At 43.5% G+C, this 27,839-nt stretch overlaps 2 long non-coding RNA genes across 6 annotated transcripts in view; one reads left to right on the forward strand and one right to left on the reverse strand.

Annotated features, from left to right (window-relative positions):
- On the reverse strand, positions 1-25,501 carry LOC138920324 (uncharacterized). Of its 3 annotated transcripts, XR_011431311.1 has the most exons (7): positions 25,367-25,501; positions 23,715-24,061; positions 23,265-23,320; positions 18,441-18,565; positions 1,227-1,404; positions 474-667; positions 1-341 (listed from the first exon to the last, which is right to left on the reverse strand). It is a non-coding gene; the product is annotated as an uncharacterized lncRNA (long non-coding RNA). The 3 variants fall into 3 exon arrangements; XR_011431310.1 differs by lacking the exon at positions 23,715-24,061 and having other exon boundaries at positions 1,227-1,420; positions 25,367-25,476; XR_011431309.1 differs by lacking the exon at positions 23,715-24,061 and having other exon boundaries at positions 25,367-25,475.
- LOC138920325 (uncharacterized) overlaps positions 25,471-27,839 on the forward strand; it is a 21,471-nt gene continuing 19,102 nt past the window's right edge. For 2 of the 3 annotated variants that reach the window (XR_011431315.1, XR_011431314.1), the window contains exon 1: positions 25,471-25,737. This is a non-coding gene — a long non-coding RNA (uncharacterized lncRNA). The remainder of the gene's footprint in view (positions 25,738-27,839) is intronic. The other variant, XR_011431316.1, reaches the window with a different exon arrangement.

The raw sequence follows: 27,839 nt of genomic DNA on the forward strand, positions 1-27,839 counted from the left end.
TTTTGTGTCTTAAAAAAACACATATTTATTAACTCATAGTTTTTCTGGGTCAGGAGTCCAGGCAAGGCCTACCTGGGTTCCCTGCTCCAGGGTCTCTCACAAGGCTGCAATTAAGGTATCAGCTGGGGCTGGGGTCTCATCTGAAGGCTCAACTGGAGAAGGACATAGTTCTGAGCTTGCTTATTTAGCTGTTGGCAGGATGCAGCTCCTCAAGGCCTGTTGGACTGAGATCCTCAATTCCTGGTGGCTGTGGGCTGGAGTTGGCTGGAGGCAACCCTCAGTTCCTTGTCCTGTGGGCCTCTCCAACACGGAAGCTTGCTTCACCAAAGCCAGGAGAGAGTCTGACAGCAAGACAGAAGTCACAATCTTTTGTAAACTAATAATGGAAATGACATCCCATCACCTTTCCCTTATTCTATTAGTCAGAAGCAAATCACTAAGTCCAGCCTACTCTCAAGGGGAGGGGTAATTACCCAAAGGTGTGAATATCAGGAGGCGGGGATCATTGGAACATTCTCAGACGTCTTCCTAACACCAGGGTTTCTTCTCAGACACCCCACTCAGTTCACTGAAGCAAAAGTGGCCAAAGGTGCCAAGTGGATCCTTGTTCTCATCCATATCCATGTCTTCAAGGTCAAAGCTGCTTAAGAGCTGAGTGGAGTGGTGGCTGAAAAACGTCAAAGAGGTTGGAGCATCCAAAGAAGGAGAAAAAGGTGGCATGGAGGTAGAGGTGGTGTGGGGTCATCATGAATGCTAAAGTGAAAGGAGCCCTTAGAACCACCTGACTCATCACTGCCAGTATTCAGACTTAGAGCGGAGGAAAAGCTAGGTGCAATATGGCTCACCCTGGCTCCATCTCAGTCTCTCCACTCTGCTCTAGCTCCCAGACAACAAGCCTAAAGAAGCAACCTTCAGCTCCTGCAGAGACAGCCAGGCTTATAGAGGAAGCAAACCCTACAGGTTGCATTTAAACCCAACAGGTTTAATTTCTGCTCTTATTAATATATTTAATATAACATATCCATCATTTCAAATTTGATCCTCACAGTTTGAACATCAGAATGACTCACACAATCGATGGCAAAGCCAGTACTAGGGAACTCAGAGCATGTCACTCCCATTCTGGGATGCTTTCCATCTACCCACAGCCCAAGGACTTCTAACCAAGGGGAGGTGGTGGCCCAAAGGGGCTGATGTACTGGCTAGGATCACATAACAAGTCACACCTGGTGCCCAGATACTTGCTTCCATTCAGAGAAACACTGGATGAGACGAGACAGAATTTGCACACTCAGCACATCTAGGAAGTGACCTGTCCAAATGAGATGGTAGCACTCTCCATGAGTGATCCCATACTCTTGTTCTGCTTCCAGGACTGTTTTCCTTGTTCCCAGACTCCTGTTCCTGTGGAAAAGCAGGACTGTAATCAAAAGAAGGAAAGTTTATCAGCTGAACAGTAATTGGAGAGATGAGGATCAATTTCTCTAGAAAAAGGTTTCATGTGCTTGGTTCCCACATCCAGGGATCACAGCATTGTGCAATTTCAGGGGGGTCTCATTTACATATTTCGTGGTGCCTGAAGAATTATCACTGACATAGAATGCAATGGTAATAGGCTACCTGAATTTTTACAGCCTCAAGCCCACACTCCAAATCTAACGTCAGGACAAACAAAATGCATGAATTGACTGGTAACTTAACATGGGTTGGGCAGGAACCCCAGATCCCAGGTTCAGGCATTGTGAATTTCTCCTGTGCCAGGTGTTGCCTAAGGGAATCAGCTTCCTTGAGGCAGCTTTAGTGGGGATTAACACTGAGAACTGTGCCCCCATTTGCAGTCACAATGAAGGGGCCCAGACTATGAGAAGGGGCTCTTCTCTTGAGCGCTTTCTTCTAGAACTTCCATTAGCTCTGGATCAGAGCCTTAAATTAGGCTATTTTCCTGGGGTTACAAGGACATATTCAGTTTTCATTAAGGAGGCCAAGTAGCAGCTCAGAGACTTCTGGAGGCTGCCTTCTTATCTCCCATGAGAGTGAGGGTCTCTTCCTTCCTTCTAGGGGCAGCAGGGGGCAGGGAAGGAACTGACTATTATGCAAGTTTAACAATGCTTCACTGTGGGAGGGCGTTGGGCTGACAATGACAAGAGGGGGCAATATTCCTCTAGTGATTCTTGCCCAGCTTGAGGCAACTTTCATTTGAAACAGGATAATTTACCAAGCTATTGATTGCTGTTTCTACTCCCTGCCAGAGTGGCTCCAGAAGGAATAAATGTTATCTTTCCCCTTTTGTCTTACAGGAAGTTCTGGGCTTCTGGTCTCAGGGGTTATTAATGGCTTTCATGTTTCCTGACCCCGAAAAGAAGTTGTGATGCACCTGTTCTACAGTCCTGTCCAGGCCGTCATGTGGGAGGAGGAGTTAGCTGGGTGTCCCCAGGAAAGAGGAGATAGGGGTTGACACAAGTGTTGGGTGAAAGGAGAGTAGCCTAAAGGTAACAGCGGCTCCAATGCCTTGAGAGTAAAAATGCAGAGATGAGTCCCTTAAGTGGGTGGGTTCTGTGTGGAAGCCCTCTAGGAGACAGCACAGGTTTAACAGGATCAAGTGATGTTGCTGAGATGACTAATCATCAAGCACCATCACCCCGAGAGTTGCAACAGACACTGCATCGCTCACACTTGGCACAGAGGCTGTGCAGCCACTGGCCTGTTAATTGGCCAGATGGGCTTAGACAATGAACATCCCAGGGGCAACCCAGATGGACCCAATATCACAGGTTCTTTCCTACATATTTGTTTCACAGTGAATATTAAATTAAATAGGCAAAAGGCTCCCAGTAAGGACCAATAATGGCTATCTTCTTACTCCTTAGAATGGGGCTTTGAGCCAGATTTAATTTAATTTAGATTAAGTACTGCTTGTTGCACTTCAATGTTGCGGAACAATGTTATGCTGTTTTTTGTGAGGAAGATTGCCCCTGAGCTAACATCTGTGCCAATCTTCCTCTATTTGATGTGGGATGCCACCACAGCATGGCTTGATGAGTGGTGCTAGGTCCACACCTGGGATCCGAACCTGTGAATCCTGGGCTGCTGAAGGAGAGCACTCGAATTTAACCACTAAGCCCCTGGGCCGGCCCAAAGTTATGCTTTTATGTATATTATGCCGTCTAATCTTTACAACCCTTTGAAACAGGTTTCTTTATCATTTTTTACAGAAGGGCATGACCTGAACGACAGGCAAGGTAATATATATTTAATGTGCTAGCACACGAGAGGGAGACAGGGATGGAGAGCCCCCTTATACTGTGAGGGATTCTTTGGATATAAATGACAGCAAATACAAAGAGGATCTGTTGATTCAGGCACCTGAAAAAGTCTGGAAGTAAGGCTGCCCTCAGGCAGGAGGATTCATGCTGGGGCTCAGTTGACGCCATCAAGATTCAGTTTCTATCCATTTCTTGGCTCTATATTCTGGACTGGCTTCACTGTAAGACTTGCTGTCTGGCAAGTTAGTAGCTACATCTTCCAAGTTAAAGTGCAGCTTAAAATGGGTTGTCTCTCTCACTACTCCCTTCAAAAATCCCACTGTGTCTTATTGTCTCTGGTTAGGACACATGCCCATCCCTGACCAATCACTGTTGCCAAAAGCATGGACCAATCTTTTTGGCCAAGCCTGAGTTAAATACCCACCCTTAAAGTAAGAGTGTCACGACAGACAACTCCATGTGCACTTGAACTGAGACTTAGAACTGAGTTAGTTCCCCAAAGGGCAATAGAAGGACTATTTCCAGAAGATGAGTGAATGCTGGGTGTCCAACAACAACAACAAAAAAAACAAAACAGATGTCTACTACAGCCCTCTTTCTCACTGCCCCACTTCTGCCTTCTTGTCCAGAGTCATGCCATGGACTGAAGCTTACAGCTGCAGGAAATGCCAATTCTGTGGAGATCTCGGGACAGGAAAGGGGCCCAGGATAGGAACTCAAAGTGGGAGGAAGCAGTTAGAGGCCCCAACATCCATGTGGATAGACCATCCAAAATCTGGTCTCTCACTGAATACCCCTCCTCATCTCAGAGCCCTTTATCTTCATTCCAGGTCAGTTGCGGCCATATCCTAGAACTTATCACCAGGAATGCTTCCACATTATGAAAGAAGATAGTCTGACATTCCACCCTTTATCCTCTCAGCTTATGCCCTCGGTATACCAATTCCTCAACCTATTCAGGAACTACAAGCCACTTTATACTTTCCCCTGTCCATCTGACAACTGCTGTCTCCATTTCCTCCCTCTTCAAGGAAAATTTTATGGTCCACCACTTAACCCCAGGCCTTAACAGCGCTACTCTAAACTGCCTACCCCTTTCTCCTTTCAGCTGTCCTGCCTGGCAAAATCCACGTCTGCCTTTTTTAGACCTGCCTTTGAATAAGCAGCTGATTCCTCTTGGATGAAATCACACGAGTGAGTTTTGGGTCCCCATAAATGTCTGTTCTACAGCTACTGGTCAGCTCCACCACTGCATGAGAATCTGCAGTCACTCCTCCTGTGTTACCATGTGCACTCTTCTAACCACGTGGAACACCCAGTGGAGGCAACAAACAGAGTCCCTGCCTCGGTGGAGCTTCTGTGCCTGTTTTCTCAGCCAATTCTCTTGCCTAAGTTCTCACAACGATTTCACTTTCCTACAATGTGTCCACACTTCTCACTCCAGCACACATGCTGGACCACCACAGGGGAATGAGAAGTCATCACATGGGAAATTTTCATCATAAAAACTTGAAAATAATAACAAAACAAAAATACAATCCCCATCCCCTCTTCCCTTCCCATTATACAGACAGTTTTCCCTCAATGCTTTCCTTGATCATCCCTAGCTGGGATCTGCCCTTGCTTTCCAATTCACAACACTTTTACCACGTGTGGAGTATGTGGCTTAATTATCTACCTTCTCAGAGGAGCAAGACCATGTTTCCCTGATCACAGCCAGGGACACCTAGCAGACATCAGAATCCTCTGGAGGAACATATAGGCAAAGGGAGGGATTCCTAAGGGGAGGCCCGGCCCAGAGTGCTCTGGGGGTAGGGCTACATCCGGTGGCAGGGCCTGAAAGGCTGTTTGAGAGGTCTGTTCGGCTTAATGATGGCAGCACAGGCCAGCTGGATCCTGTTTCCATTGCTTCTCGAAGACAAAAGTTGAGATTTAACTCAAAGACAGGTTCTCACAAAGGTTTCTGGATGCCCAAGTGACCTTACCCCCTGCCCTGCCCAAAGGGTCCTTCCCTCCCTCTGCCATTTCCATCCAGGCCAGCCAGGCCTCGTGCCTTCTCAGCCTGAACCCAGACTCAGGGCCCGGCCTCAAAAGATGCTTGGAGGTCTGGAGGCGGGGCTGCATCTGCCAGACACTGCTCCTTTCCGGAGGGAACTTGAGGGAACTCCACCGAGGTGATCACAGTAATAAATAGAGTAACAATATTGATGACTGTTAAGTCTTCACCTTGTACTGGCTACCTGGCCTTGCACAAGTAACCTAAGTCTCAGATCTCATCTATTAAGTATGGAGCTACTAATACGTGCTAACAGGGTTGGCCCCGAGAACTGGAATGAGCAAGTAAAGAGCTCTGAACAGTTAGAACAGTTAAATTTCTAACCTCAGAAGTTTAACAGGTGTCACCTATGATTACCATTCCCTTAAAATGCTAGACCTCCTCTTTATCATTTTAGAACTATCAATTTTCCACTACGTCCTTCCTTCCTTCCTAACAAATACATTTATTTAGTACCCACTATGTGCCAGACACTGTGCTAGACTCTGGAATACAAGGAAAAGCAAAAAGAGGTAGAGTTCCTGCCTTCCTGGATCTTACAGTCTAGTGAGCAGACCAAGCAGAAATTAGATAATCACACAAGTTCATGTAAATGTCCTGTATTACATTCTATGAGGGGTTCATGAGCTGGTTGATGGTGCCAAGGGAGTTTAAAACATGGGGATCTGGCTTAACCAGGGAGGAGAGGGTCTTCCTCAAGCGTCTCTCAGGAGCTGATAAAGGTTAAGAGGTAAAAGGGGAGTAGGAGACAACTAGGCAAAGCAGGGAGGGAGGAGTGCTCCGGGCAGGGGACTCTGGGTGATGGGAGCAGACAGTGTGGAGGGAGGAATGTGATGCAACAAGAGGGAAAAGCACAGAAGGGCACAGATTATGCCGATCTCTCTGGGGCAAATCAACTAGTTAAGTCTTTGGAGCAATGGGAAGGCCAGGGGAAAATTTTAAGTTAGGATTTATGTGTATGTGTAGGGTATTCCAATTTTAGTAGTATTATTTGAGTTTCCAAAAGATTACCGTGAGTGAATTACCATGAATAAATACCGTGAATTAATGAGTTACTGTGATTTAAGGTGAAGAATGGTTTGGAGGGGGATAAACAGGATGGGAGAGGCCAGTGAGAAGGCTACTGCAGTGATCTACGAGAGATGACGTCAGCATAGAATATGCTGGTCGGGGCCAAGGTGGAGTGATGAGGATGGATGGGAGTGGTATTTAACAAAATTCCTAAGATTTGGAGATGGATGAGGTTGAGGTTGGGGCAGGGAGAGCTGGGTGCATTGGATGATTTCATTAATTCTGAGATGGAAAATTTTTTCTTTTGTTTCCCTCCAGTGCCCAGGAGGTCTAGGTTCATACAACATATGGGGTCTTTTATAGAGTTGCAAGAGTCAGCAGACCCGAAACATTTGAGAAAGGCCACTTGGGCTGCTGATTAGCCAAAATTAAAGAGGAAGTTGATCTTTAACCCTTGTCTTTGTTTTTTCCAGCTGCAGAAGTCAATTTTGGTTGCTCTCTGACTCAAGTAAACACCACTCCCTGTCACCTTATCCCTTTGAGGGTCAGTTCCACTTCTATAGTTTCAGTGGGACATGATTCTCACTGACAGTAGAAAGTTTGGCACCCAGAGCTGCAGCTGTGAAAATACTTTCTCCTCTCCAGAATTATTAGTACTTCTAGGAAACACGTCCTAGTGCCAACCACTCACTGGTCCTGAAGTGACCCTGTTATTGGAGGAGGTAGTAAAGGAAATGGTATTTCCAAAACCCCAGGTTGCACCCTCTGGCATCAAAAGGTGTAAGCGATAAAATGCTCACTAGACTTAAAGACCGGGGAGTAAACAGGGGCTGGATGCTCCCCAGACTGTCTGTGTGTGTCAGCTCAGTGAAATAATCCAGGAGCAAGTGTTCTCCTCAGTGGAATAATTAGACGACAGAGGTGGTCAATTTAGAAAAGCTAACTATCTTCTTCTGGCCTGCTTTGGAATTTCTGTTATGAACAAAATCCAAGGCAGATTTAAGAGAACAGGACAAAGACTGCTAGATGTTGAACTGGAATGGACCCATGTTTTATTCATCTTTGTATCCAAGCACATCCACGGTGCTCTTCAGGTGATAGATGCTCAGTGAATGTTGGTTGGTTCAAGGATTCCTCTATGTTTTCATGGAGTATTTCTATGGTATAGAGAGTTAATCATTTTTTGCCCCACTTGGTAGAGATGGATGCTTCCTGTACTCTGTATTTATTTTAAACAGTATTTAGCTATGAGGATGTAATAAAATGAAATAATAAGGAAATCAGTTTTAGCATGATTTTACATATACAGATAGATATACTTTCTGACAAGGTGCACATATGGATGCTCTCCCTGGAAGATGCCTTTGCCACCTAAATTGCACCAGACTGAGGTTAGTGATGTGAGAGGAAGGGAAAGTAAGATAAAACTCACAGCTTAATTTCTAGACAGGATTGTGATTTAAAAAATGAATTTTGGGTGCTTCTCGTGTACCTGGCACAGACACTGGGGATTTAGTGGTGGTTTCTGATTTGACATGACCCAGAACAATGGTTCTACGGTCCCCTGTCCTTTAAGCAGTTGGTCTGTTCTCTTGATCACTATTCTGTACTTTCCCACCAGCTCCCCATCAGGGCCCCATTCCTTCTGCTCTGTCCTGGTGGAACAGTCCCTTGACCTCCATTCTTGCACTATTCTAGTCTCAACTTCTCCTTGTTGCTAGATTACTCTGTTACCAGTTGTCAAGTTGTGGTTCCCAGACCAACAGCATTAGTATTGCCTGGAACTCATCAGAAATGGAAATCCTTGGCCCTCACCCTGGACCTACTCAGGAAGGAACTCTGGCTGTGGGGTGGGGCCCAGTAATTTTGTTTCAACAAGCAGGTAACCTCCAAGGCGAGAACCACTGCTGTACATAGAGCTCAGTGCTGAACATATCACCCCTTCGCCCAGCACCCTTGACCGCCTTCCTGCCAACAACCACGTGAGTGTGTGTGCATGTCCTTCTATCCAAGCCCCTCTGCAGTCGAGCACCAGCTCATGTGTCCCTATCCCTGGAGGTGTGTTCCACACTGTCATCCTCATGGGTTACCTGCTCCTCCCTCTGCTCTCCTGCTTCTTCTGTGTTAACGTTGGGTCCTCTGCTAGGAATGCCCCCTCTCCTCCCTCTCCTTGTAGAAACCTTACTCATTCTTTAAAGCCCACTTAATAATGTAGGTGAGGAAGACATTTCCTCTACCCGCTCTGGGTTCTTCTGGCTGGAGAATGAATTAAATTCACATGAGACAGAATAACAGGAGAAAATTAAACAAAGCTTTATAACATGTATACACGGGAGAGGCTCAGGCAACCTGAGCAACTCGCCAAAATGGCTGAAGCCACCACCTTAAATATCATCTTCAGCTAAAGACAAAGGAGGATGTTGGGGGTGGGGGGAGTTGATCATGGGAGATTACCACACAAGTACAGTAAACAAGAGTCAGGTTATTATGCAGACTTGAGTCCTTGCCTTCCACATTGCTAAGTTTCTAGAGATAAGATCGTCCCTCCTTACTGGTACAGAGAAGGAGACACCTTTACAGATGGAGATTTCCTTTACAATGTAAATGTCTCTTAACAAAAGGTAAGTAAATTCTACTTTTCAGAGTTTCTTTCCTGTCTCCAGTTTTTAAAAGTAACCAGGCCAAAATAATCCTCACGCCAAGAGAAATATCTTGGGGTGGCCAATTCCAGTCCGCCATAATAATATTTATCTAAGTAATTCATACCTGTGCCTTTAAAATCAAATAGTACTGAAGGGTTTACAAAGAGCCACAACAGGCCCTCTCCTACCTCACAACCCCAATCCTTCCTATCCCCCCAGTTCCTTTCCCCACTGAAACCACATTAGCCATTTCTAGTGTAGTTCTTCTTGCATTTACTTCTACTTATATAACTAACAGGTGAATACTTCTACTTAAAAGTAATTTTAAAACATTATCTACTAACTGCTTGCCACGGTAGATAAAATTTGAACACTAAAATTGTAGGTGGATAAAATTTGATTGACACTCCATTCCCCTCGACTCTTCTCAGTCTCACCTCAGTTAAATCTTATTCATGCCAAGTCCATCTTGTATCTCTCAATGCATGTCCGACCTCCCTACCCTTGTGTTACAGCCACATTTGTATGTGTGTGTCTCCCACACCCACTGGGTGGTAAGAGCCAGGGAAGTCTAAGTCTTTTACTTTCTCTGAATTCTCCCAGGGCAAAGCACAGGGCCCAGAATGTAGGTACACATGGAGTAAATGTGACCAATTTAACCATAAAGTAAAATATCTGCCTGACTTCTGAAGCTTGGTGGTGTGACAACAGTACTAGGAATGAGTCTTTCCTTCCCAAAGCGGTTCTCCAACATTATTGTGGGGAATAGTAAACTGGAGTCAGGAGACTTGAGCCAGACCATCTTCTTGCTGACTTCTTCTAAGACCTTGGGAAAGGCACTTAACAGCTTTGCTTCCATTCTTCCATCTATAAATTGGCAACAATAATAGCCATGGGCAGAGTTGTAGGGAGGACCAAAGGCAACAGCACATGTTATCAAATATAAGTCATTGATTCCTTATGTTTAAAACAAAAAGGCAACCCCATTATCTGGTTGCACACAGGGCTCTAAGGAACATTAAAAACAACTTTTAAATAGAAAACTTCATTTTTAGATTATCCAGAGGGTCTTTCTTCCAAAATAAGTCTAAGATTTTGCAGGGGAAATTGTATTTTAATCATCCAAAATTTGAAGCAAGAAAATTCAAATGCTTAGGGCCACTTGACTATTCTTACTTTAACTTCTGTGTATTCTTACTTCAACCATTTTTTAATATGATTATTTTATTGACACCATGTTGCTTTATAACATTGTGTAATTTCAGGTGTACATTAGGATTTGAAGGGCCTTCAAGCCTAATCTTGGTTTGATGGTTGAAAAAGAAAATCAACCAAAGGCACATTTTCTAAGCCCTTATCTGGCCCTATCCATTACAGCAACGTGAGCTACTGTTCTATGAAAACTAATTAAACCTTAAATGTATAACCAGCTCTCAATCACCAAGCTTAATGGGACTACATGCACACATAATTATATCTTACATTTATACAGTGATTTTAACTTCTTCAATGCACTTTTCACTGTATTGTGTATAAAAAACATGAATTTTTTGAAATCCACAAAGTTAAAAAGAAATCTTAGAAATCAATTAATTTCAACTTTGTACCTTTCTAAAGTTATTAGAAATAGTAAAACTGTCTAATAGTACTTTCATCTCCCTACTCTTTTCTTGACCCCACTCAACTAAAGGCAGAAATGACTGAAAGATCTGGAGAAATCTCCAGAGACGAAGCCAAGGAGGGAAGGAAGCCAAGGACCCGGGCCATCCACAAATTAGATCATTAGCTCCAGGATAACTGAGAATAACTGACTGTGTGACTATGGCCAGAAAGTCCAGAAAGAGATGAAAAGACAAAGGAAATGACATGTGAGTAACAGTATTTATAGGGCCTGTCACTGTCATTCTCTCAACAAACATCATTGAGCACCTACTGTATGCCAGGTACTTTCAACAAAGAGGATGGCTACAGCAATGAACAACCCAGGCAAGACTGCTACTCTCATGTAGATGACCTTCCTGAACAGTGCAGACAAACAACAAACAAGAACACAAACACATAAACAAGATAACTTCAGGTAGCACTAAGCTCTGTGAAGTCCATAAACACAGGAATGTGATAGAGCCCTGGGGAGAGGATGCTGCTGTAGATAAGGTCGCCCAGAAAGGCATCTCAGAGTATCTGAGCTGCAACCTGCAAGAGGAGCCCACCCTGTGGAGGTCTGCTAACCAGAGAATGAAATGAGTGAACTCACCAAGTATGCTAGAGGGAGGGGGCTCCAGGCCAGCCACAGGGGGGTCCAGGCCAGGCACAGTTCTGTGGCTACTCACGTTGTGTTCTTTAGAGATATTGCTAAAACCTCTCTAGGACCACTGAATTACTGCCTCTACAATGGGGGTTGCTCATACTGATCACTGTGACAGGTACTGTGAGGAATAATGGGTTGTCATGAGGAGCTACATGAATGCTGACTAATGATCACAATAAGAACCTTTCATTCAAGTCAGCACCGTGATAGGCAGATCACACTTAGATGCCTCAGCAAGTGTGGAAATTAACATGACTGCTCACTGTGCACACCAGCACCATCCTTTGAAACAGAAAAAATAAATGAGCCGATGGTCCTGATATTCAAAGTGGTTAGTGATCAACTAACTGGAGAGAAAGCTGGTGTGTGAAGTGTAAAATGGGAGCAGGAAGATAATGGCACATCACAGCCCAGCACAGGCAGAGGGTAACTAGTGAATCAACTGGATGCTTGCTGCTGCACGTGTCCTCTGCTACAGAGTGGTAATTCTAACCTCATCAGGAAGAGGTGCTGTCAAGAAAAGCCTGGCAGAGGGGAAGCGGGGTGAGAAGGAGCCGGATCAGCAGCATCTCTGGCAGCAGCCCCTTCTGGCCCACTTGGCCTTGGTAAGCCTCCCTGGGGGAAGGACTGAGCAGCCCCACCTCAGAAGGGCACCAAGGAAGTGGGGAGGGAGAAAGGGGGGATGAGCATTGCATTGTCTCCTTTCTGGAATGAAACATCCCAATGCCGTCAGAGACTTCAGTTGTCTTCACAGCTGAGCCTCCCAACACAGAGATATGAATCCAACCCATAATTTCAGAGGAGTGTTTTTCAAACTGCAGGTCCTGACCCATGACTGGATTGTGACAAGCACTTAATAAACAATGAAATAAAATGGAATAAATAATATTAGAGTACATCACATGTAATAAAGGGAAGTAAAGTTTCATAAAACTTTTGTGTTAGCTTCGTGCAGGTGTGTGTGTATACTGCTTTATATAAAAATTACTTCATATTTTTTTTGTGAGTTGCTGTCAAAAGAGTTTGAAAGCCCCTGCCTTGGATTTAAAGCTATCTGAAACAGTTTTACAGTATACCAGTTTGAAATGAAGCCCCAACAGTATATTTAAAACATAAAAGTGTAGATAGCTTTTAGTTACATATTTTAAGGGGAATGGCAAGTTACTTTTCCTTCGAAGTCTAGCCCTGGGATGACTGGGCATTTTCCAAAGGGCCAGGCACCAGTTAGCCCAAGAAATGGTAGGAGCCCAAACGCTCTCTCCTTGGGAGGCCCTGAGGTACAGGATCCTCATCTGATCTGTGATGCTGCTGTTGCCCTGCTGCAGTGGCTTGGAAGTACTGTCTCTTCCCTAACCAGATCAGAAGGACCCAGTTTGCCCAAGGTCTCAGGCTGCCAGCAAGATGGTGGGGCCTGCCCGGTGGCACAGCCGTTAAGTGCACACCTTCTGCTTCGGCAGCCTAGGGTTCTCCGGTTCACATCCCAGGTGCGGACATGGCACTGCTCAGCAAACCATGCTGTGGCAGGCGTCCCACATATAAAGTAGAGGAAGATGGGCAGATGTTAGCTCAGAGCCAGTCTTCCTCAGCAAAAAGAGGAGGATTGGCGGCAGATGTTAGCTCAGGGTTAATGTTCCTCAAAAAAAACAAAAAACAAAAAAAGATGGCATTGCACTTCTCCCCTATTCGTGGGACCTGCACCCAGCTTGGAGAGCTGGAAAACTCCACCCTTACCTCCACTCTTGGCTAGAGAACCTCCCTTTTCCTTCCCACTGGGTCCTGGGAAGATGGGAGGCAGCAGTAATGGGTACCTGTGTTTTATCCACACCAGGTGAGTCTGTGTTTTTGTGTGAAAGCCGAATCAAGTAGAGGAGAGTTCTATCCCTGGAATCAGAAAATGAATTCTTAATGAGAGTAATGACCAATCTGCTAATGAGCTTTGGGGACAGACGGCACATCTTCCTGCAGCTGATGGATGCCCCTTTCAGAGCATCTATTATATCCTCCCCAGGTCTTCACTCAGCTGGGCTCACACACTTCAGAACCAAAAGAATTCTCAGGGCAGGAAGGGACCCCCTCACTTTTCTGGCTCTTGCCTCCTTGACATTTTCCAACTTCTCACTTTGCATTCTACTCTCTCTGCCATTAAAATGGCCGTCTATTAAACTGATTAGTGGAATCTGCCATATTGTATTGCAACTTTTTCCATCTGCTTATGGTTTTTAATTTTTTTCATAGAAAGCTCTGACCTAAATCTTTTACTCTTCTTTTATTATGCTTTTATTTTGACCTTACTACTGCTGAAAAACAACCAAACTCCATCATCACTGCCCCTCATCCTAATCTCCATCAACACTCTCCTGTTATGCAGGCTTTTTTATATACTCTCAAGAGGGAGTGAACAAAGATGGACTAAATTTTTACACAGGACTTTTTTGTTCCACATGTGACATTTATTTTCAACAGGAGCTTTCAGACAAATTAACAAAGCAAGGTAAAGCTGTTACCAACATTAGAATCTGATTTCAAAATATTTTCTAGAGTCCAAAACGTGGCATAAAGCAGATTCCTATTTAAGAAAAAGAGCCTCATTATAAGTTGTCATGAAGACCCTGAGACTCTCCTATAAAGCAGTGCTATGGGAGGATATGAGGCACAGTCTCGGTCACCCCAAGAGTTAATTTAAATGGAGAAAGTGTGGGGCTGGCCCAACAGCTGAGTAGTTAAGTTTGCATGCTCTGAGACAGAGGGAGGGATTAAGGAAGCAAGGAAGAAAGGATACAAAAATTAATGAATAAATAAATGGAGAAAGTGAGATCGTCTCCCAAAGCACTGGAATTGGTTTTGCCCTGAGCCTCTCCTTAGCTTTAAATTCTTATAATCACAGAATATAGAGAAGGAAGAAACTTGGTGTTCATTCTAACTGCCCCATTTTAGGAAGCTGGATATCGAGGCTCAGAAGCCTGAGGTCATTAAGATAATTCAGTTATTTGGCTGGTTACTAGGACGAGGGTGGTTTCAGAAAGGATGCAGAAAAGTGAAACTACTTGAGAGCTGTTTAGAGACTGTAATAATCAGCACTGACTGGTTGGTGGTGGGATGAGAGATTGGATACTAAGGGAGAGGGAAGATTCAAAGATGTTGCTTGAGTCTTTAGCTTTAGCATCCATGCAAATTGGAGGCATTCATTTTGAAGGAGGACATAGGAGAAAAAGTATCTGCAGAGAAAGACTGCGAGTTTAGTTGAGGAGTGCTGAGTTTTGGGCACCTTTGTAAAATCCAAGACAATGTACTACAACTGAACATACACAGGAGAAAAACCAGGAGACTACTGAGTTCTCAAAGTTTAGTAGAGTGTCTCTAAGAGGATGTTATCATCATCCACAGCTGCTGTGAGGTCAAGTGAGACAAAGATGGAAAGGTGTCTATCAGGTTTAGCTGTAAGGAAGTCATTGTTGACTTTGGCAACTCCTAGAAGAAAACAGAGGGAAAAACCTCCTTGATATCAGTCTTGGGAATGGTTTTTGGATATGACACTAAAAGTACAGGCAATAAAAGCCAAAATAAACAAGTGAGATTGCATCAAAGTAAAACGTTTCTGTACAGCCAAGGAAATAATCAACGGAGTGAAAAGGCAACTTAGACACCGGGAGAAAATATGTGCAAATTATAATAATAATTATAAGGGTTAATATCCAAAATACATAAGGAAATCATACAACTCAATAGCTAAAAAGCAAATAACCAGATTAAAAAAGGAGGCAAAGGATCTAGGTTGACATTTCTCAAAAGCTATACAAATGGCCAACAAGTTTATGAAAATATGCTCAACATCACTAATCCTCAGAGAAATGCAAATCAAAACCAGAGTGAGATATCACCTCACACCTTAGACAATGGTGATTACCAAAAGACAAAAGACAACAAGTATTGCTGAGGATGTGGAGAAAACAGAATCCTTGGACACTGTTGATGGGAATCTCCATTGGTAGAGCCATCTGGAAGACAGTATGAAGGTTCTTCAAAAAACTAAAAGTAAGGGGCTGGCCCCGTGGCCGAGAGGTTAAGTTCACGCACTCCGCTGCAGGAGGCCCAGTGTTTCGTTGGTTCCAATCCTGGGCGCGGACAAGGCACTGCTCATCAAACCACGCTGAGGCAGCGTCCCACATGCCACAACTAGAAGGACCCACAATGAAGAATATACAACTATGTACTGGGGGGCTTTGGGGAGAAAAAGGAAAAAATAAAATAAAAACAAAAAACACCTAAAAATAAAACTACCCTATGATCCACCAATTCCACTTGTGGGTATATATCCAAAGGGAAAAAAAAATCAAGATCTCAAAGAGATATCTGCACTCCCACGTTCATTGTAGCATTAATCACAACAGCCAAGATACGGTAATAATCTAAATGTCTGCTGATGGATGAATGAGTAAAGAAGATGTGGTATATATATCCACAATGGAATATTATTCAGCCAAAAAGAAAAGACAGAAATCCTGACATTTGCACCAACATGGATAAACTTTGAGGCCATTACACTAAGGGAAATAAGCCAGTCACAGAAAGATAAATACTGTGGGATCTCAGTGCAATCTAAAACAGTCAAACTCACAGAAACAGAAAGTAGAACGCTGGTTTCCAGGGGCTGCAGACATGGGAAATGGGACACAAAGTTCAGTTATGCAAGATGAGTAAGCTATGAAGATCTCATGTACAGCAATGTGACTATAGCTAACAGTACTGTACTATATTCCTGACATTTACCAAGAGGATAGATCTTAAGTATTCTCACCACAAAGAAATAAAGGTAACTATGTCAGGTGATGGATATGTTAATTAGCTTGATGGTGGCAATTAATTCATAATGTATACCTATATCAAAAGATCAAGTTGTACACTTGAAATATATACAATTTTTATTTGTCATTATGTGTCAATAAAGATGGAAAAAAAGCACAAAAGCCATGAACAGACATCTTACTGTCTAAGGATATATAGATGGCATATGAACACATGAAAAGATATTTAACACCAGTAGCCATTAAGGAAATGCAAATTAAGACCATGAGGAGATATCACTATACACCTATTACAACCACAAATACAAAAAATAGTGGCAGTACCAAGTACTAGGAAGGACAGGAAATAACTGGATTTCTCATACAATGCTGGTGGAAATGCAAAATGGTACTGCCACTCTGAAAAATAGTTTGGCAGTTTCTTAAAGAACAAAATATATACTTGCCATACAACACCAATCACACTCCTGGGCATTTATCCCAGAGAAACAATAATTTATGTTCACCTAAAAACCTGAACATGAACGTTCACAGCAGCTTTATTCACTAAAGCCCAAGACAAGAAAGAACCAAGAAGTTCAACAGATGAATGGCTAAACAAACTACAACACATTCACACAGTGAAACACTATGTAGTAATAAAAGAAATAAACAAGTGATACACACTACAACTTGGATTGATCTCAATCTCACATCAAATACTCTATGATTCCATTTATATAACGTCCTTGAAAGGGAAAAATTATAGAGATGAAGACCTAATAAGTAGTGGGCAGGATCAGCGAAGGTGTGGGAAAAGGACAGGTATGATTATAAGGAGGCAGCACGAGAGAACCCTTTGTGGTGATAGAAGAATTCTGTATCTTGATTGTGGTGGTGGTTACACCCATCTCCACATGTGATAAAATGGCACTAAGCTATTCACACACATTGTACCAGTGTCTGTTTACTGCTGTTGAGACTATATTATGGTTATCTAAGACATCAGTGGGGGAAACTTGTGAAGGATACAACTGTGCTAATTCCTGTGAATCAATTATGTCACATAAAAAGTTATTTAAAGAGTATATGTAAAAGCCAAAAGCAACCTGAAAACTTTTTCTTCTTAAAGGCAAGCTAGAGATGGAGAAAAAGGTTTGCAAAAATATATTTGATAAAGGCCTGAACTTCTTCAACTCAACAGTAAGACCAAAACAAAGTAAACACAGTAAAAAATGGGCTAAATATTTGATCAAACACTTAATTAAAGGAGATTATAAATGGTTAAAAAGCAAATGAAAAGAAGTTCAACACATTCACCAAGGAAACACAAATTAAAACTCAGTAAGATACAACCAGACACTAACCAGAATGGTTAAAAATATTAAGACTTACCAAAGCATCTGTTGGTAATGAGAGAGCAATGAGAACTCTCAGACATTACTTATAGGCATGAAAAACAGTAGAGCCAGCTTGGACACATTCGTAGCGTCTCACACAGTTACATATAAACTTACCAGAAGACCCAGCAAGCCCACTCCTAGGTGCTTATACAAGCAATGAAAACGTGTCAACACAAAAAACTGTATGTAAATATTCATTGAAGTTTTATTCATAATCGCCCCAAATGGAAAAAATCCCATGTGTCCATCAACTGAAAGGAAAACAAACTGTGGTTCATGCACACAAGGGAACACTACTCAGAACAGAAAGAAGAAACTAGTGATTCACACACATACATGAGTCTCAAAAGCATTCTGCTGAATAAAAGAAGCCAGACAAAAGACAGTCTATACTCGGTGCTGGCCCAGTGGCATAGTGGTTAAGTTTGCTCTGCTTTGGTGGCCTGGGGTTCATGGGTTCGGATACCAGGCATGGACCTAGCACCACTCATCAAGCCACGCTGTGGTGGCATCCCACATAAAATAGAGGAAGATTGGCACAGATGTTAGCTCAACTAAAATCTTCCTCAAGTAAAAAGAGGAGGATTGGCAACAGATGTTAGCTCAGAGCCAATCTTTCTCATGTACAAAAAGAGTCTGTGATTCCACTGATATGAAAGTGGAGAAAAGGCAAAACTACCGCAATAGAAAACAGACCAGTGATTGCTCTCAGGCATCTGAGAGGTAGGGGTGGAGGGAGGGGACTTACCGCAAAGTAGTACAAGAATGTTTTTGGCATGATGGAAATATTCCAAATCATGATTTTGATGATGGTCATCTACTATATCATTTTTGAAAACGCACTCACTTGTACACTGAAAAGTGCTGAGTTTTATTTTTTCTTATACACACCTCGACAAAATTGGTTAATAGTTAAAAAAGAAAACACAAAATCTGCAGACTAAAGGGAGTCACATGGTAAGGTCTGCTCACCCACCGAGACAAGGCCACTGTAGTTCTCCAGCATCACCACGTCTCTGTACAGGGTCCTCTGTGCAGACTCCACCTGCGGCCACTCCTCCTGGGGAACTCCATAGGCACGTCCTTGAATGACACTGACACCTGCAACAGCACATTTCTAATCAATGTGAGGGTCCAGAAGCAGTGACATAGAGAAGACTTTTAGAAACTAAGTCTTACTATGTTTACTGTTCACAATTTAAAACAAAATGCTATAAAGGATGACAATCACGGGGCCCTAATTCTGTCTTATACTTTGAGGAGATGTACATCATCAGTAAAAAAAAATTATTCTCATGCCGATTTATTTACATTTATTTTTATTTTATACACATATATTGTCGCTTAATAGAATAATGAGAAACCTTAATGCCTTACTTTTTTAGGTAAAGTTATTATAAATAGGATTCTTGTATATATTTCCCATACACCAATGGATTATGCTGAGCACTCTGCAGAGTATACACACTCCAGACCGGAGATCTCTGCTGGGGAAATAGGAAACCAATAAGAGACCCATGTAAGCCCAGGGAGACATTACACATCACCAGATTTTTATTTCAGGAGTAATGCTCTAGAACAGGATTTCTTCAACATGGCATTACCAACACTGTGGACCAGACGATGCTATTTTTGTGGAAGACTGTGCTGTATATTTTACGATCTTTTTCAGTATCCTTGTCTTCTACTGATTGGTTGCCAGCAGCATCCCCAGTTGTAACAATTAAAACTATCTCCAAACATTGCCAAATGTCTCCTGGGGAGCAAAACTGACTGCAGCTAGCAACCACTGCTCTACATGAATAGTGGACAAGGTCTTAAGCAGCAAAACAAAAGATCTAATTTAAGAAATTACGATATTAAGGCAAAGCAACAAAGATAAAGAATGGGAAACTAATTCTTAGAGAAAACAAAACCTGGTCATTATTTTCTTGTGCAACTACACAGAGATGCTCCACAAGCAAATGGGTGGATGCTGATGCCATACACAGAGACCAGAAGAATAAATAAGAGTCAGCGGTTGGGTCACTAGAATTTAGGAGACTTTAGTCATTTAGATGGTAACTGAAGTCATCAGAGAAAAAGGGCTGGGTCAGAAAGGACATAGAAACTGAGGAGAGAAAAGGCACCAAATACAGAATTCAGGGAAATAGTAAAATTGAAGACGCAAGCAGAAATTGAATAAGCCTTGAAGGCTGAGAAAAAAATTCTAAATGGTGGAATGAGAAAGTAGAAAGATTAAAGTACTGGACATTAAGAGAAGAGAGAATTAGAAGGATAAATGACGCTTCTAGTTCAAGGGAATAGCCTGAGCACACACATTTACAAGCCCTGCCTCCAAAAACGCACTCAGATAAAATACAAAACCTACTATAAAAGTATACAACAAAAGAGGATTGCAGAGAAACATCCCAGAAGAAGGCCCAAAAATATGAACAAATTTTGGAAGACAGAGGGTAAGGTCGTATTAGATGAGAAAGACAGGACAATGTAGCCCACAATCTAATGTAAACAGAGAAGTGGGCAGAAAGAGCAAGGCACTGAAGAGAGCCCAGAAAGACGTCCAAGCTTCAAGCAAGCAAGACCTGAACAACGTGTGTGGTGGGAAGAATGATTAACAGAGTAAACTTCCTCTTTGAATACAGGTGACATCATTCAAATAAGTGAGGAAAGGCTGGACAATAATGTCACAGGGATAGCTGGAGGCCACCTGGGAAAAGATAGTTAGATCTCTCTCTCATACCACAGAGCAGGATAAAATAAAATGCATTCAAGATCAAAATGCAAGAAACAAAATCACATTCTAGAAGACTACACAGAACAATGATTTTACAACTTTAGAATGGGAAATGCCCAGCTATGACTGAAAATCCAGGAATCAGAAAAGAAAAAGATGCTAAATTTGACAACATAAAAATCAAATGCCAGGGCAGGCCCAGCTGTGTAATGGTTAAGTTCGTGCGCTCCACTTCAGTGGCCTGGGGTTCACGGTTTCAGATCCCAGGCACAGACCTACACACCGCTCATCAAGCCACACTGTGGTGGCATCCCATATAAAATAGAGGAAGATTGGCACCGGTGTTAGTTTAGGGACAATCTTTGTCAAGCAAAAGGAGGAAGAACGGCAACAGATGTTAGCTCAGGGCCAATTTTCCTCACCGAAAAAATAATAATAAAAAAAAATTTTGTTAAATCGTGAGCAAGGCAAAAATACAAGAAACTAGGAAAACTGTGCAATTTATTTCACAGAAAAAGGGCTATAAGGGTATACTGGATACAGTCATTAAAATCGGCACGTAAATACGAGAACAGATAAGGGATAAAGAGTTCAAAAACAAAGAACTATAGTGAACTATTAACAAAATACGATGCCCTACCTATTCATGAGAAAAGCAAAGCTTACAGAACTAAACTGAGATCAGTTGTAAGTCACACTGGTAAAAATCCAAAGTTTGATGCACACTCTATTTGCAAGGTTGTGGAGAGGAAACACACTCTCCCAGACTCGTGGCTCTACCCTCAATCACACCTACAACCTGACTACTTCAAAGTAACTAACAGCCTTATGATCATCATTTCTTGCCAGGATTACAGAAATGGCCTCCTACATTGTACCTGCTTGCACCACTGCCCCACTAGAGTCTATTTTCAAACAGCAGACAGAGTTATTCTTTTAAACTGTAAGTCTAAACTCTCGTTTTGACGCAGAAAGATAAAAATCTAAACCCTCCGTATTACCGAACTAAATGGAGAGACATACCGTGTTCACGAACTGGAAGACTCATGATCAAGATGTAATTTCTCCCCAAATTGATCTACACTACAAATTCTCCAAGTCTGTGCAATGAAAACCAAAATCTCAGCCGACTTTTGAGATAAGAAAGCTGATTTTTAAAACATTCTGTAAAGAAGCAAAGGACCTAGAATATCCAAAACAATTTTTAAAAAGAACAAAGTTGGAAGACTTGTATTACCTGATTTCAAGACTTACTGAAGAGACACTCATCAAGACAGTGTGGTATTACAAAAAGGATTGCCACACGCCATCAGAAGTGAACAGGGGCCAGCCCTGTGGCTGAGTGGTTAAGTTCGTGCACTCAGCTTTGGCAGCCCAGGGTTTTGCTGGTTTGGATGCTGGGCGTTCATCAGGCCATGCTGAGGCAGGGTCCCACATAGCAAACCCAGAGGGACCTACAACTGGAATATACAACTATGTACTGGGGGGATTTAGGGAGAAGAAGAAGAAAAAAAAAAAGAAGAAGAAGATTGGCAACAGTTGTTAGCTCAGATGCCAATTTAAAAAAAAAAAAGACCAGTCTACCAGCCTAGGATGCCCTCTACAACAGAAGTACCAAAGGTACCATCAGGGATGGCAAAATTAAAAAAAAAAAGAAGTGAACAGAGTCTGAAACAGACCATACATACATTGCTGGCTGACTTCCCACAGAGGTGCCAAGGTAATTCAATGGAGAAAGGATAGTCTTGTCAGCAAATGGTGCTGACTGGGGGCTGTGCAGAGCCAGAGAACACAAACATGGCAAGGGCACATTCCTCTACTCCCGATGTTTAGAGTTTGCTGCCAGCATAAAATATGAAGACCCTCTGAAGCTGAAATTCTAGGTTTCAGATTGGGCCAACTAGAACACATTTTGTCCTTTTCTGATTAGCAGCTTTATACTAAAACACAATTTAAAAGCTGATCAAAAAAGAAAATTATGGATAAAAGACTGAAATCTTTTTTTTTTTTTTTTAAAGATTGGCACCTGAGCTAACAACTGTTGCCAATCTTTTTTTTTTTTTCTGCTGCTTTATCTCCCCAAATCCCCCCGGTATGTAGTTGTATATCTTAGTTGCAGGTCCTTCTAGTTGTGGCATGTGGGATACCACCTCAATGTGGCCTGACGAGCGGTGCAATGCCCGCACCCAGGATCCAAACCACCAAAACCCTAAGCTACCGCAGCAGAGCGTGTGACCTTAACCACTTGGGCATGGGACTGGTCCCAAAAGACTGAAATCTTAAGAGAATTCTATCAATCAATTCATGAAAATACACTGAAAAACACACATAAAAATGAACAGTTTTCTATGAAAATGTAATGACCAAAGTCATACCAAGAAAAGAATACAAATCTAGTATAGACTTATGATGAATAAATTGATAATCAAACTCTTCAAGCAAAAAGTCTTCATAAGGCTCAAACTCACAGACGAGTTTCACAAAAGCTACACATAACAATTTTCTTATCTAAATTATTAGAAAAGAAAAGGAGCATGACCATTTTCTTTTATGAGACTATGACCTTGATACCATAATTGGACAGAGAAACTAGAAAGTACAGTCTAATCTGACCTGTGGATACAGAAACAAAAATTCTAAATATAGTATTAGCAAAAAGCCGTAGGAAAATATGTAAGAAGCAACTTAGCAACTACCGTCTACACAGGAATTCAAGTTCATATTAGAAAACCCATTGTACCATTTACAGTATTTATAGATGGAAGGAAATAAAACTATAGGTTTATTCCAATAGCTGCACAAAGGGAATCAATATAATGCATTGCACAGTCATGACTAATATGAAATCTCAGCAAACTGGTATCTGGAGGAAACCTACTTACCCTGACAAGGTCACCTACAAAAGCTGACAACAAATATCACAGTTAACAGTCAAACAGGGTATATTTTCCCTCAAGATTGACTTGATCTATTTCTATTTGTCCTTTTTCCATATCATGCATGGATCCTTCTAAACCTATAAATCCCTTACAATACAAAGTGGGGAACGGAGAAAGCGCTCACCTGAGGGATGTTCACTTTCTGTGGCTCCTGGGCGAGTGTAGACAACTGTGGCTCAGCTGAGGGGACAGAAAGAAGACAGGGGTCCTGAGATTTGACCTGCCACAGCTCCTTGAGTCACCTCCTCACATCAGCACCCCAGCTGGGGATCATCCTCCCCCAGACATAGGGCCCTCTGGGCCTTGAAAAGGCACGAAGTGGATCACAGACAGGCGGCACCACCTGTCTTTGTGTGACTCTGCAATGATCATCTGCAGTTTTTTACTGAGTGAACATAAACTTTTCTTGATTGATTTAATAATAACACGTGTCCTTCTAACAGAAAGGAAGAAAAACAACAGATGAGTTGAATTAAACTACACCAAAGGAAAAGACACTATTCTTTCATTAAAATTAACGTGGAAGAAAAATAGTATACATCATATATCTATTTTTCTCAGTAATATTATTTACGTTTTGGTACAGAAAATACACAGAAAACAGACGGGATGCTTGAAGGCAGGAATTTTTAATTGTTCATTTCAGCTGGGATGTATTCCTCAGAAGGTCCCTTTGATAAGATGCTTTTGGTGACTATCTGAGAGAGAACTGCAGTTTTCCTTCTGACTCTGTCACAAACCGGGTTTCCCTGGACAAGTCACTGAAACTTTCAGGCCAATGTCTTTAAAGTTTTCAACAGAGTTGCAAGTAGATGACTTTGGAAAATCCTTCAAGCATCATTATTCTGGGATCCTGCTAGATCAGGATGATGTCATTAATGTCACATGTGGTGATGGACACGTCTGACAGCAGCGCAGCCTCTGTAAAGAGCAGGGGCCATTTAAGGGGACCAGAGCCAGAACCTCCTCCCTCTGCCTGGTTGTCCCTGTCCCCCGGACCTTGCCCTCAGAAGCTCCCCAACAAAGCAGCCTTTCCTGAGCAGCCTGCCCCTGGGCCACCCCAGCTCACCTGCTCTACTCAGGGACAAACAAACCCCCCACTGTCACATGGTGTGGTGGCTCCTGAAGGTGGCATCATCACCAAGTCTGGCTCATTCTGGGCAAGGGGATCAGAACGGCTTCTGACCTTGCAAATCTAGGACCTGCTCTTTCTGGGCTCTTCTGTCTCTGCTCTGAAGCTCTGGAGAGAGGTCTAAGGTCAGAGGGGTGCTCTCCTCCAGGTAAGACTCCTGCACAGAGGCCCCTCCTTCCTGCCTCACAAGGGTTGATTTGTTCAAGGAAACTGGGACGTGGATCTGGGAAATAAATTCACTTTAGGGGACAAAATCTGACTCTTGAAATTCACTACAATATCAGACTTGAAGGACATCCCGTCAGTGCAGAAGGGGCCAGGCCCCTCTGTCTGATCCAAGGGACCTGAAGAGACACTAGAAACCCCAGGGTACATGTGACACACGGTGGGATTCCATCCACATCCCTTCCCTTACATCCTTGGGGATGTGGGGACAGGCCACGGTCCTAAGAGCTGGGAAGGCCGCAGTGCCAGTCTTGGGCAGGTGTGACATCAGACAAAGCCTGAGACTGAAGGGAAGCCACCTGCCCTTGAACCCAAATCCTGCGCTGCGACCTCCTGACCCAGCACATCGGGCCACCGACCTGAGCCTCAGCTGCTGGGGAAGCGGTCGTGAGGGCACATCAGGCCATCCAGCGACACCAACAAACTGACTTCCAACTACGGCAGCAGCTGTCCCTTACCCAGGGCTTCCTACCCGGCCCTCGCCTAAATACTGTACAACGATGACTCGGACCTCAAAACCCCGCCGTGAGACGGCGCTATCAATCTCACGTCCACATGAGCACGCTGACCCAGGCCCTTCTGTCGCCCCTGCTTGGAGGTGACAGAGCCGGGACTGACTGGGCCTTTCGGGCTCCAGAGCTCGGCTGCCCCGCAGACCCGGGCCCCGTCCGCGTTTCAACCGGCCTCCCGCCGCCGACGTGGGCTTTTCCTGGGTCGGGCTGCTGACGGGCTGCGCCGCACCTGCGCCCCGGGAGCCCGAGGTCCCCCACCGGCCGCCCCCCGCCGAGGTCCCGCCCGGGCGCACACACGACGCTGGGGACGGCGGGGACCCGAGAACTCCCGCCCCCAGCGCTCCCCGTCACTCTCACCCCGGGCGCGCCCTCTACTTTCTCAGGAGACTCTGGGCACCTAACGGCTCCCGCGGAGTCCGGAGAAGACGAGAGAAGAGGCGGGGCTACGGCTGCACATGCGCAGTGAGGGCCGGGAATCCCCTTCCCAGAGCGCCGCGCGGTGAACCAGAAGGAGTCAAGACTACGTTTCCCGTAGGCCTCGGCGGCCACTGCTGAGGTCCCTGTTTCAGCGCCCCCGCTTGTCAGGAACCTGGGGAGTGATGTTCTCTCCGAGCCCGAGCCCGAGCCCGAGCCCGAGCCGGAAAAGGTTAAGGGTTAAACCTGAGCTCTGCCGCCAAATGCGAGGGGTGGTCCTCTATTGGCTCACTATTGAAATAGCATTTTTTTTGGTAAGTCAGTTGTAGACAAATTGAGGAAACTTGAATATGGATGGGATATTGAAAATATTAAAATTACCGTTACTTAGATGAAGTGTGAAAAAATTTTGGAGTTACGTAGTAAATTTTATTTTGGAAAAAAAAGCCATGACGACTGAAGTATTTAGGATTGAAATTATATAGCTGTAAAATTAGAACTTCTCCCCTTTACAGCCCCGGTTTCACCAACACCTGAGCCAGGTCTCAGCGCCCCTGGAGCCCAGGGTGGAGGTTCTACTGGGGGTGGAGAGAGAGGATCTAGGCATACCTTTATAGGAAAGCTGTTTTTGTTTTTTATTTTTAATGAGGAAGATTAGCCCTGAGCTAACTACTGCCAGTCCTCCTCTTTTTGCTGAGGAAGCCTGGCCCTGAGCTAACATTGTGCCCATCTTTCTCTACTGTATACGTGGGATGCCTACCACAGCATGATGTGCCAAGCGGTGCCATATCTGCACCCAGGATCTGAAACAGCAAACCCCGGCCTGAGAACTGAAACGTGCGAACTTAACCGCTGGGCCACTGGCCGGCCCCAAGCTGTTGGTTTTTAAATGTTGACACTGTTTCTTGCTGAATTCTCTGATTGTTTCAACAAATTTTTATGTTAATCATCTTGGATTTCCGTGCCCATAACAAGTTTGCTTGCTTTGTCCTGACATTTATTATTCTTTGTCATTCTTTAATGAGTTACAGATAAAAGCACAAAAATTCTGGTCAAACTGTATTGAATCAATCATAATAGACTTTAACATAAAGGTCACTAATGGCGAGAAAGTGGTTACGATGTATGTCAATTTAACAAACATTTCTGGAAAACCTGCGGTGCAATAGACATCATTCTAGATCCTGGGATAGCACCATCAAATAAGAGAGATTAAATTCCCTACCCCCATGGAGTTTATGATCAGGGTTGTTGTGGGGACCTATTAGGGTCCCCTCAAGAAACAGATGTCAATTGTCAAGAAACAGTAGGACACTTGAGGAGAGTCTACTAACAAGACTATAAAAACATGGGTAGGGTGAGTGAGGCATCCTGTAACCAGTGATGGTAGGGAATCACTATCAGTCCAGGCCTATAATGAGGGTAGGTGATATTACCAGAGCCTGGCAGAAAAGGCCACCCTGATGAGACCTGTGGCCTTAGGAAGAGAAACGCTGTAATGGCCGTTACGTGGCTCAGCACAGACAGGCAAAGGAATAAATACCCAAATCTCACTTGTCATCTCTCTAATGTCCTGTCCTCCGTTGAGCATTTGTAAACTCCATTCACTACCTATTCCTACAATTCCATCCCCCTGCATCTCCTCCAGACCTTTTTGTCACCAATTTTCCAGTCTTATTCTTTTCTAGCTCCCTACTACTGGTCAATTCATTGAGCTACTGGACATGAATCAAGACAAATCTAAACTCAGGACGTGTCTCTTCTTCACAAAGTCAACACCTAAATATACCTCCTTAGACTCTGCCCACTGGGGAGATTTCTTTTCACCACATCTTTCGGAACCACCCCTAAGTGAGACTGTAGTTGCAGCAGCCTTATCTTCCGATGATGCCACCACACACGGTGGACTCAGTTTGAAGGAGATTCGACTGGTTTGTGGCCACAGATCTCCCTTGGGGACTTCTGGGGAATGATTAATTGTATATACTTGTGACTAAGTTGTGAGGAATTTTGTCAAAGAGACTCAGCCTCCGCTTCAGTGGAAGCCTCCTGTCTATAAAGTAGGATATATCAAGGACTGGGAAAGAGGATCTGAATCCCTGTTATGATGACTTGTGTTAGTTTTCTGCCCGAGAGACCCAGAATTTCATATATATATAGATAAATATCTTAAGAAGTATCTTAGTAGGGTGCCCATCTATTTCATTTCAATAGACTTCATGATCAAAGAGCCACCACCACAGATTCCTTCAGGTCACCACAAAAGATGAGTGCACAACAGAAATATGGAGAGTTTTAAAACATATTTGTCAGGATTCCATTAAAGAAATATTCATTGGTATGAAATGCTACTTGGGGTGCTCCTGAGTCCACAGGGAGCATACTCATATTGATAAATTTGGCCCTATCCAGCTCC

The sequence above is a fragment of the Equus caballus genome, chromosome 23, assembly GCF_041296265.1.
Source record: "Equus caballus isolate H_3958 breed thoroughbred chromosome 23, TB-T2T, whole genome shotgun sequence".
Taxonomy (NCBI): Eukaryota; Metazoa; Chordata; class Mammalia; order Perissodactyla; family Equidae; genus Equus; species Equus caballus.